This window comes from Lissotriton vulgaris, chromosome 1_1, assembly GCF_964263255.1.
Source record: "Lissotriton vulgaris chromosome 1_1, aLisVul1.2, whole genome shotgun sequence".
NCBI classification, from domain to species: Eukaryota; Metazoa; Chordata; class Amphibia; order Caudata; family Salamandridae; genus Lissotriton; species Lissotriton vulgaris.
Window position 1 is genome coordinate 1,976,128,158 of NC_141685.1, and position 12,069 is coordinate 1,976,140,226.

Here is a 12,069-nt window from a genome sequence, read left to right on the forward strand (position 1 = left end):
ACAATAACTGGCATATCTCTGGGGATGTACCACTTATTGTACATCTGCTGATTACTGTTTGAATGTAGTGAATGGATTACTACACACTGATCAATGAGTCACTACAAAACTATAACAGGAATGACAGAGTGTTTGGTGGATGTGTATGGATAGAGACTGGGGAAGTGAACATATAAAAGTTAAATTTGCAGGTGCATCGAACACTGCATGCATAGTCTATAGGAGTTTGAAGCAGTCCATGCCCTAAGGCCCACTTTGCACCATGAGTACTTTGGTAATGGCTAAATGATTACAATTCTGCAAGGAGAGTGTGTGGCTGAATGTATAGCAGCTTTACTTTTAGAACAGTGTATAGATAAGCACATACTGCTGTATGGTTCACTACAATACTGAAACAGTAGTGTGAGAGTGTTTAGTGAAAGTGTAACGATACAGACTGGGCAATTGAAGGTATAAAAGGCAAGTTTGCTGGTGTATAGAACAGTGAATGCATAGTCTACAGGGATTTGAAGCAGCCCATGCCCTAAGGCCTACTTTGGTGCATGACTACTTGGAAAGCGACTGAATGCTTACACTTCTACAAAGAGATTGTTTAGCTGAATATATAGCACCTTCACTTTTAGAACTGTGCATACATAAGAACATACTGATGTATAACTCACTACAATACTAAAATAGCAGTAGCAAAATGTTTGGAGGAAGTGTCAGGATACAGACTGGGCAATTCAAACTTTAAAAACCAAGTTTGCAGATGTTTAGAAAAGTGCATTTATTATCTATAGGCCTTTGAAGCAGTCCATGTCCTTAGGCCTACTTTGCTGCATGACTACTTGGGTAGTGGCAGAATCATTACACTTCTCCACCGAGAGTGTAAAGCTGAATGTATAACTCCTACACTTTTTGGATGGGCGGAAAATCCGTTCCGCTCGCGGATTTTGCGGATTTTCATTACATTCGCAATCCGCGAGATTCACGAATTTCCCGCAAAATCCACAAGCGGAACGGATTGGGTCAAAAGTTCAAGCTGACTTTTGTAACTCTTTTAGAATGGCGCCGGCAAGCTGCCAGAGCCATTCTAAAATAGTTACAAAAGTCAGCTTCAACAGTGAGCTCTAATAGATAAAGTAAAGCAGGTGCTCGAGTTGAAGCTCAAATTCAGTTACACAATCATAAATCACCCCAAACTTGGGGTGATTAATGATTGTGTAACTTAATTTGACCTTCAACTCGAGCACCTGCTTTACTTTATCTATTAGTGCTTCCTGTTGAAGCTATTTGTAGCTATTTTAGAATGGCGCTGGCAGCTTGCCGGCGCCATTCTAAGTGGGGCTGAGGGCAGAAGGGCACAAAAGTGGGACAGAGGGCAAAAGGGGACAAAAAATGAGTGGGGCAGAGGGCAGAAGGGCACAGAAACGAGTGGTACAGAGGGCAGATGGGCATAAAAAACGAGAGGGTGGCAGTGATTAACCAGGCAAAAAAAAAAACCACGAGCACGCAAAGCGCCCTGCGAACACCTGAGAACACGCAAAGCGCCCCGCGAACACCCACGAACACGCAAAAATAAAAAATTCCGTAAATTCGCACGTATTTGCGAATTTTGCGAATTGCGAATTCGCAAATCCGCAAATTTGCGGATCGCGAATTCGCAAAATTCGCCCATGCTTAGTACAGTGTATAGATAAGCATATATTGCTATATGGTTCACTACAATATTGAAACAGTAGTGGCAAAGTGTTTGGAGGGAATATAAGGATAGAGACTGGGAAATTAAAAGTTTAAAAGACAAGTTTTCAGGTGCATAAAAGAGTACATGCATGGTAAATAGGAGTTTGAAGCAGTCCATATACTAAGGCCTACTTTACTACATGAATATTTGGGTACTGACTGGATGATAAGAGTTCTGCAAGCAGTGTCAAGCTGAATGTGTAACTGTTTCACTTTTAGAACAGTGTATAAATAAGCACATACTCCTTTATGGTTCACTACAATACTGAAACAGTAGTGTGACAGTGTTTGGTGAAAGTGTAATGATACAGACAGGGAAATTGAAGATATAAAAGGCAAGTTTGCTGGTGTACAGACCAGTGAATGCATAGTCTATAGGGATTTGAAGCAGTCCATGCCCTAAGGCCTACTTTGCTGCATGAGTACTTGGAAACTGACTGAATGCTTACACTTCTACAAAGAGATTGTTTAGCTGAATATATAGCACCTTCAGTTTTAGAACAGTGCATACATAAGAACATAATTATGTAAAACTTACTACAATACTAAAATATCAGTAGAAAAATGTTTGGAGGAAGTGTCATGATACAGACTGGGCAATTCAAACTTTAAAAGCGAAGTTTGCAGATGTTTAGAAAAGTGCATTTATTATCTATAGGTGTTTGAAGCAGTCCATGCCCTTAGGCCTACTTTGCTGCATGACTACTTGGGTAGTGGCAGAATGATTACACTTCTCCAAGGAGAGTGTAGAGCTGAATGTATAATTGCTACACTTTTTGTACAGTGTATAGATAAGCATATATTGCTATATGGCTCACTACAATATTGAAACAGTAGCGGCAAAGTGTTTGGAGGCAGTATAAGGATAGAGACTAGGTAATTAAAGGTTTAAAAGACTTGTTTCAGGTGCATAGAAGAGTACTTGCATAGTAAATAGGAGTTTGAAGCAGTCCATATACTAAGGCGTACTTTAATACACGAATATCTGGGTACTGACTGGATGATAAGAGTTCTGCAAGCAGTGTCAATCTGAATGTGTAACTGCTTCACTTTTAGAACAGTGTATAGATAGGCCCACACTGCTGTATGGTTCACTACAATACTGAAACAGTAGTGTGAGAGTGTTTGGTGAAAGTGTAACGATACAGACAGGGAAATTGAAGGTATAAAGGCAAGTTTGCAGGTGCACAGAAGACTACAAGCATAGTCTATAGGGGTTTAAAGAAGTCCATGGCCTAAGGCCTACTTTGCTCCATGATTACTTGGGTACTGACTGGATGATTACAGTTCTGCAAGGAGAGTGACTAACTAAATTTATAAGAGCTTCAGTTTTAGCACACTGCATACACAAGGACATTCTGCTGAATACCTCAGTACAATACTGAATCAGCAATCACAGAGTGTTTACTGGAAGTGTAAGGATACAGACTGGGGAATAGAAGATATAAAAGGCAAGTTTGGAGGTGCACAGAAGAGTGCAAGCATAGTCTAAAGGGGTTTAAAGCAGTCCATGGCCTAAGGCCGACTTTGCTCCATAATTACTTGGGTACTGACTGCATGATTACAGTTCTGCAAAGAGACTACATAACTGAATTTATAAGAGCTTCACTTTTAGCACAGTGCATAGATAAGGACATTCTGCTGAATACCTCAGTACAATACTGAATCAGCAATCACAGAGTGTTTGCTGGAAGTGTAAGGATAGAGACTGGGGAATTGAAGGTATAAAACACAAGTTTGCCGGTGCATAGAAAAGTGCATGCATAGTCTATAGGGGTTTTAAGCAGTCCATGCTCTAAGGCTCACTTTACCCTATGAGTACTTGGGAACTGGCTAAATGATTATAATTCTGCAAGGAGACTGTCTGGCTGAATGTATCGCAGCTTCACTTTTAGAACAGTGTATAGATAAGCACATAGTGCTGTATGGCTCAATATAATACTGAAACAGTAGTGTGATAGTGTTTGCTAGAAATGTAAGGATACAGACTGGGGAATTGAAGGTATAAAAGATAAGTTTACCGGTGCATAAAAGACCATGCAAAGTGTATAGAAGTTTGAAGCAGTCTATGACCTAAGGCCTATTTTAATGCATGAGTACTTAGATACTGAGTGGATGATTACAGTTCTGCAAAGAAAGTGCCTGACTGAATTTATAACAGCTTCAGTTTTACCACAGTACTTATATAAGGAAATACTGCTGAATGGTTCACTACAATATTGAAACAGTAGAGTGAGAGTGAATGGTGAAAGTCTAATAATACAGACTGGGGTATTGAACATATAAAAACAAGTTTACAGGTACATAGAAGACTGCATGCATAGTGTATACGGATTTAAAGCAGTCCATGGCCTAAGGCCTACTTTGCTTCATGATTACTTGGGTACTGACTGGATAATTATAGTTCTGCAAGGAAAGTGTCTGATTGAATTTAAAACAGCTTCATTTTTAGCACAGTGCATAGATAAGGACATTCTGCTGAATAGCTCAGTACAATACTGAATCAGCAATCACAGAGAGTTTGCTGGAAGTGTAAGGATATAGACTGGGAAAGAGAAGCTATAAAAGACAAGTTTGCCGGTGCATAGAAGAGTGCATGCATAGTCTATAGGATTTTGAAGCAGTCCATGCCCTAAGGGCCACTTTGCACTATGAGTACTTCAGTACTAGCTGAATGATTACAATTCTGCAAGAAGAATGTCTCAAACCATTAATATAATATAATAATAAATGTATTCTTGTAACATCTCATAATTTAATAGAGCTTCTAAAATAATGTCATCAGGTATTGCATTTTCCTGGTTATCAATTTAAAAAGTCATATAATCAAACTCGATGTCATCTAATGCTTCTACAAAATCAGCAACCAAGGTTTCTTCTGGGAAATCACAGCTGATATCTGCAGCACCAATTTCTTCCTCTTCATTCTCGCTGCCCGTAAAAGGTTCTTCTATGAGACTCTTACTAATTTTTGAAATCGTCTTCCATATTGTTCTGTTGTTTTTCTATAGTGAATTTCTTATGTTGTAGGTCCATGTACAAAAAGATAAACACTTAATTTTATCATTTTCCTAATGCATAACACAAAACTAGCTTTATCAACTATTTTGTCCTTCAAAAAATATTATACAAATACCATTCTCAACTACTTTACAAGATTATATAAATATAATTAATAATATGAATGTGCAGTTTTTAAATTTTCAAACCACTCAATCCTGCTGCTATAATAAAATGCAGTACTAAAAAAAGTTCAATATGTCTATTCACCTTACCTGTTCTAAACGAGTAGTAAACTGCAAAGAATACTGGTACACTCAGTATATATAATATACATTTTTTGAAGTATGTTTAAAAGATACAAACCATCTTTACACACTTATGAACTTTCTTAATGCACAGCATGGTTGATTAGTTTAATTAGGAAAAATTGTCACTCCGTATCCAATTGAATGCGCCACCCACACTACCGGCTCGCTAATAGCACAGGAACCTAGACACATGTGATCACTGCCCTGTCACTCCTCGTTGTACCTACGCCTAACCGAGTAAATTACTCCACATCAACAGGAATTCTCCAGCTTACTCTGGTTCTTGTTTCTCCACTCGATCGTTCCTCACCACGACTCTCTGTACAGAGGTAGAATTGAGTAGCTAACTCTACTCCTACAGGCAATCCTTTTACCCATTGTGCTTGGTAAATTTGAGACACGGAGTCCATTCTTCCTCACAAATTAACCACTCGACATCACCTACACCTCGTTGTGCAGTTTTTAATGTTAATTAAGCTCACCTCTCACTCAGTCACCTGTTAAAATAAGCAAATATTATTATGTATATGTTCCAAACTAAATGTATGTATGCCTTCTCTCTTCCTCCCTTCCTTCGGCATTAGAGGCTTAAACAATAAGGCATTTACTAAGTGTCCTGATGATGGTCCCCATGATTAAGTAGTGGGACCGCAACGCCGTAGACCTGTTGTGCACCTTATACAAAAACATGATTTATATGTTATGTATATGTAATGGTGCTTTTCTGATATCTCTGTACACTGGAATTTTTACAGGAATCGCTGCTTTTGCCTTAAAAAGCCCTGTTTTTGTCTTCTGTCTCCCTTCTGTACTGATCTGATTGTGTCTGGGTACAGGCTTGTGCCCCACACTGGTGATTTGTTGAAGGTATTCCTTCTGTGTATAAAACTTTCAATTGAGTAAAAATTGAAGACCTCTGTCCGGCTGGACATGTCGCTCCAAATATAGAATTGATTTTGTCTATATTCATTGTTTCGCATATAACTTGTATGTATGGGACCGTTGTTGTTCTACCAAGTATGCTCCCCGAGGTCCTATGCTGACTCACTTGGGACCCCTTGTTGTCTTTAACATAATAAAATGCAGTGCTAAAAAAAGTTCAATATGTCTGTTCACCTTACCTGTTCTAAACTAGTAGATGTGTTGTAAACTGCAAAGAATACTGGTACACTCAGTATATATATATATATATATTAATTTTTTGAAATATGTTTAAAAGATACAAACCATCTTTACACACTTATATACTCCTTCCGTGTTTTGTTACTTCAGCTCTATAGAAGCACATTCCATCGACCATTTTTAACAGTTATTTATACTTACCTTAAACATAATAAATATTAAAAAAATTATATATTATAAAATTAGTATCTGTGGAAGACAAAAGAAAATACAGTTACAATATATCTTTTACAACACAAAATAATTTGTAAAGCATTTCATTTGCCTTTTTTGCTGTTCTCAGAATATATTGAATTTCACTAGAAACAGTGAGTTCAATAGTACTCATCACATAGCCGCGGGCAAAAAAATGACAATCAATAAGATTATCTTAAAAAAACATTCAAAATTCTCGATAACAATCTAAAAAATAGAAATAAAACATATGTTAAATGTTTTTTTCTAATAGCAATTTCGTACGTAACTATGAGATATGTCAAACAATCTTAAAATAACAAAACACTATCATTAATTTTCATACACTGCAAATATATGCTGACAAAATATACAACAAATAGTCCTTAATGGTTTTACATACTTTTCCTCATGGCCAAATAGTATATCTAAATTTCTTAGCTTGGAAGTTCTTCAATACTAATCCTCAGCATCCGTCTCTCACCTTTCTGATCCAAAACCAGAGACATCATTTGCAACGTCCCCCAGGGCTTATCCCTCAACTTGACACTATTCAACATCTACATAGCACCCTCACACAAGTGGACCACCATCACAACGTGAACATTATCTGCTAAGACAACGACCCCCAACTCATCTTCTCCCTCAGCAAGGAGCCACATACCACTGAAAGATGTCAAAACTGTATACGTATCAACTCTCTAAATCTCAACTCAGACAAACACCTACAACGACTACAACGAGTCCAAAACACTTCCACCAAACTGATCATCAATGTCCCCAGCCGCATCCACATCACCCACCAACTGAGAGATCTACACTGGCTTCACGTCAACAAGAGGATAACCTTCAAGCTCCTCACCCTCACTTACAAAGTATGCTACAACACCAGACCAACCTACCTTAACAGCATGTAAACCCTTTTCAGACTATTAGTACATTAGCATAGAAGTTGACACCAGAACTATTTTCAAACTGATAACCAACATTCTCTTCAACACTGTCCTTTTACTTTGTGCTTGCAATCACAACTTCATCTTGTTTTTCTTCTTTCTCTACAGTTTCACTACAGATATTCTCAAATCTTCTTTTTCTACCTATCACACGCTTTTCAAATATTTGATATTGACCTAAATTGGGTGCATATTCTCTTCTTAACCTATTAAGTTCAAGATCAAGTTCAAGTTCAGAAATTTGTATAGCGCACTACTCACCCAGAGGGTCTCAAGGCGCTTCAGGGAGGGGGGGGGAGGTTTACTTATCGAATATCCAAGTTTTTAGTTGCTTTCTGAAGGAGAGATGGTTCTGTGTAAGGCGGATGTGGGTGGGGAGAGAGTTCCAGGTTTTGCCCGCTAAGTAGGAGATCTTCCCCCCATAGTGGATTTATGGATGCGTGGAATTGCGGCGAGGGCTTGATTGGACGATCGTAATTGGCGGGTGGGGGTGTAGAAGGACAGTCACGTGTTGAGGCATTCGGGTCCTAGGTCGTAGAGGGCTTTGTGTGCGTGGGTGAGGAGACGGAACGTTATTCTCTTGTTGACGGGGAGCCAGTGGAGGTCTTTCAGGTGAGCGGAAATGTGAGCTTGATGGGGGATGTCCGGTATGAGTCTGGCTGAGGCGTTAGGATGCGTTGGAGTTTTTTCTGTAGTTTGGCTGTGGTTCCGGCATAAAGGATGTTTCCGTAATCCAGTCGGCTTGTGACCAGTGCGATGGTGACCGTCTTTCTTGTTTCGGTGGGGATCCAACAGAAGATTTTTTTGAGCATGCGTAGGATGTTGAAGCATGATGATGAGACGGCGTTGACTTGTCTGGTCATCGAGAGGGAGGAGTCCAGGATGAAGCCCAGGTTACGTGCGTGATCCGTAGGTATGGGTGCGGTTCCCAGGGCCGGAGGCCACCATGAGTCGTCCCAGGCAGAGGGGGATAAACCTAAGATGAGGACTTCCGTTTTGTCAGAGTTTAGTTTTAAACGGCTGTTCTTCATCCACTCGGCTACTTCTTTCATTCCTTCGTGAAAGTTGGTTTTGGCGGTGTTTGGGTCTTTGGTGAGGGAGAGGATCAGCTGGGTGCCGTCTGTGTAGGAGATGATGTTGAGGATGTGTTGGCGTGCGATGGATGCGAGGGGGCTCATGTATACGTTGAAGAGGGTGGGACTGAGTGATGATCACTGTGGTACGCCGCAGATGACTTCGGTGGCCTCTGATTTGAAAGGGGGGAGGCAGACTCTCTGGGTTCTGCCGGCAAGGAACGAGATGATCCATTCCAATGCTTTTCCTTGTATTCTGACGTTGCTGAGGCGTTGTATGAGGGTGCTATGACAGACTGTGTCGAAGGCTGCGGAGAGGTCAAGTGAGATGAAGGCAACTGTTTCTCCGTTGTCCAGTAGTGTTCGGATGTCGTCTGTTGCTGCGATGAGGGCGGTTTTGGTGCTGTGTTTGGCTCGGAAGGCGGATTGTGAAGGGTCGAGGGATTTGTTGGATTCGAGGTAGGCGGCGAGATGACTGTTGACGGCTTTCTCAATGACTTTGGCGGGGAATGGGAGAAGCGAGATGGGGCGGTAGTTCTTAAGTTCGGTGGGGTCTGCTGTGGGTTTCTTCAGAAGGGCGCTGAGTTTGGCATGTTTCCAGTTTTCAGGGAAGGTAGCGGAGTTGAAGGAACAGTTGATGACATCGCGGAGATGGGGTGCGATGATGGAGCCTGCTTTGGTGAAAATGTGGTGGGGACATGGGTCGGTTGGCGATCCGGAGTGGATGGAGTTCATCAGGCGGATGGTGTCTTCGGTGGTGATTGGGTTCCAGGCGCAAAGGTTGTTAGAGTGCGGTGTTGGTTTGGAGGTGGGTGGAGTGGACTTGTCTTCGGACTGGTTTTCAAAGCTGTTATGCATGTCGGCGATTTTGTTGTGGAAGAATGAGGATAGAGAGTCCCAGAGGTCTTGGGAGGGAGTAAGGTCGTTGGTGCCGGCGGTGGGGTTAGTAAATTCTTTGACGATGTTGAATAGTTCCTTGCTGTTTTGGGCATTGTTGTCAAGTCGATCCTTCAATGCTGATTTCTTGGTGGATCGGATCAGTTGGTGGTGTTTGCGGGTGGCATTCTTGAAGGTGGCTAGGTTATCAGTGGTTGGGTTTTTTCTCCAGGTTTTCTCGAGAGTACGACAGAACTTCTTGGATTTCTTAAGGTCATCGTTGAACCAGGGGGATTTTTTGCTACCTTGCTTGATTAGATGGTTTTTCAAGGGTGCTAGTTCATCGGCGTTGTGGGTGATCCATTGTGTGAGGTTAGTGGCTGCTTGGTAGGTTGGCTATAGTGGTGTTTGGGTCTTTGGTGAGGGAGAGGATCAGCTGGGTGTCGTCTGCGTAGGAGATGATGTTGAGGTTGTGTTGGCGCACGATGGCTGCGAGGGGACTCATGTATACGTTGAAGAGGGTGGGACTGAGTGATGATCCTTGAGGTACGCCGCAGATGACTTCGGTGGCTTCTGATCTAAAAGAGGGAAGGCGGACTCTCTGTATTCTTCCGGTGAGGAACGAGATGGTCTAGTTCAATGCTTTTCCTTGTATTCCGACGTTGCTGAGGCATTGTATGAGGGTGCTATGACAGACTGTGTCGAAGGCTGCGGAGAGGTCAAGTAGGATGAGAGCGGCTGTTTCTCCGTTGTCTAGTAGAGTTCGAATGTCGTCTGTTGCTGCGATGAGGGTGGTTTCGGTGCTGTGTTTGGCTCGGAAGCTGGACTGTGAGGGGTCGAGGGATTTGTTGGATTCAAGGAAGGCGGCGAGCTGACTGTTGACAGCTTTCTCGATGACTTTGGCTGGGAATGGGAGGAGGGAGATGGGGCGGTAGTTCTTAAGTTCAGTGGGGTCTGCTATGGGCTTCTTCAGAAGGGCGCTGAGTTCGGCATGTTTCCAGCTTTCCGGGAAGGTAGCGGAGTTGAAGGACCAGTTGATGACGTCGCGGAGATGGGGTGCGATTATGGAGTCTGCTTTGTTGAAAATGTGGGGACATGGGTCGGTTGGCGATCCAGAGTGGATGGAGTTCATCAGGTGGATGGTGTCTTCAGTGGTGATAGGGTTCCAGTCACAAAGGTTGTTAGAGTGCGGTTTTGGTTCGGAGGTGGGTGGAGTGGACTGGTCTTCGGACTGGATTTTAAAGCTGTTATGTATGTCGGCGATTTTGTTGTGGAAGAACGAGGCTAGAGAGTCGCAGAGGTCTTGGGAGGGAGTGATGTCGTTGGTGCCGGAGGTGGGGTTGGTAAATTCTTTGACGATGTTGAATAGTTCCTTGCTGTTTTGGGTGTTGTTGTCAAGGCGATCCTTGAATGCTGATTTCTTGGTGGATCGGATCAGTTGGTGGTGTTTGCGGATGGCGTTCTTGAAAGTGGCCAGGTTGTCAGTGGTTGGGTTTTTTCTCCAGGCTTTCGCGAGGGTGCGACAGAACTTCTTGGATTTCTTAAGGTCATCGTTGAACCAGGGGGCTTTTTTGCTACCTTGCTTGATTTGATGGTTTTTCAAGGGTGCTAGTTTGTCTGTGCTGTGGGTGATCCATTGTGTGAGGTTGGTGGCTGCTTGGTTAGGGTTCGATGATTTAGCAGGAGGGTTCTGGTGGAGCGATGTGAAGAGCTTTTCGGTGGTAATTTTGTTCCAATTTCTTCGGGGAATAGGTTGTGGGGGGTTGTGGGTCATGGTCTTTTTGTAGTTGAAGTGAACGCAGCTGTGGTCCGTCCAGTGGAGAGCTGTGGTGTGATCGAAGGAGATGTGCTTGCTGGAGGTGAAGATTGGGTCGAGCGTGTGTCCGGCATAGTGGGTGGGGGTATTGACAAGTTGTTCGAGACCGAGGTTGGCCAGGTTGTCCAGAAGGGTGGTGGTGTTGCTGTCATTTTTCTTTTCCAGGTGGAAGTTGAGGTCTCCCAGTAGAATGTAGGGCGGGCGTGTGGGCTGATGAAGTCGGTGATGTCTTCGCTGAATTGTGTGCGGGGACCTCGTGGTCTGTAGATGAGGGTGCCTATGAGTGTGGTCTTGGGATCGGTGTGGATCTGGAAGTGAAGGTGTTCGGCGTTAGCGAGGTTATCGTCAGAACTGGTCGCAAAACCCACTCCACCCGCATTACGTACGACGCCGCTACCCTATCAGCACTTAATCCCGGCAGACTCCAAAACTGCAACCTAGCCGCCGGAACTGGTCGTGATGCGGATGGTGTTTTTATGGATGATGGCGATGTCTCCTCCTATTTGGTTGGTGCGGTCCTTTCGGATGATCTTGTAGGCGTCCGGAATAGCTATGGCGAAGTCGGGCGCTGATGAAGCGTTCATCCAGGTTTCTGTAAGGAAGGCGACGTCCGGCGATGTAGTGTCGAGTAGGTTCCAGAGTTCGATGGCGTGTCTGTGGACCGAGCGGGTGTTGAGCAGGATGCATTTTAGGTGGTTAGTGTCGGAGCTCTGTTGGGAATTCGTGGATTTGGTGTGGGGTCTGATGCAGTCGAACTTTCAGGAGTGGCATGTGAAGGGTCCATGCGTTTGTCCTGGGGCGGCTAGGTTGCAGTTTTGGAGTCTGCCGGGATTAAGTGCTGATAGGGTAGCGGCATCGTACGTAATGTGGGTGGAGTGGGGTTTGCGGGGGCCAGGGGGTCTGGCGCTGGGCGCGGTCCAGGCGCGGGCGGGCGTAGACGGGCTTACCTTTGGCGCACC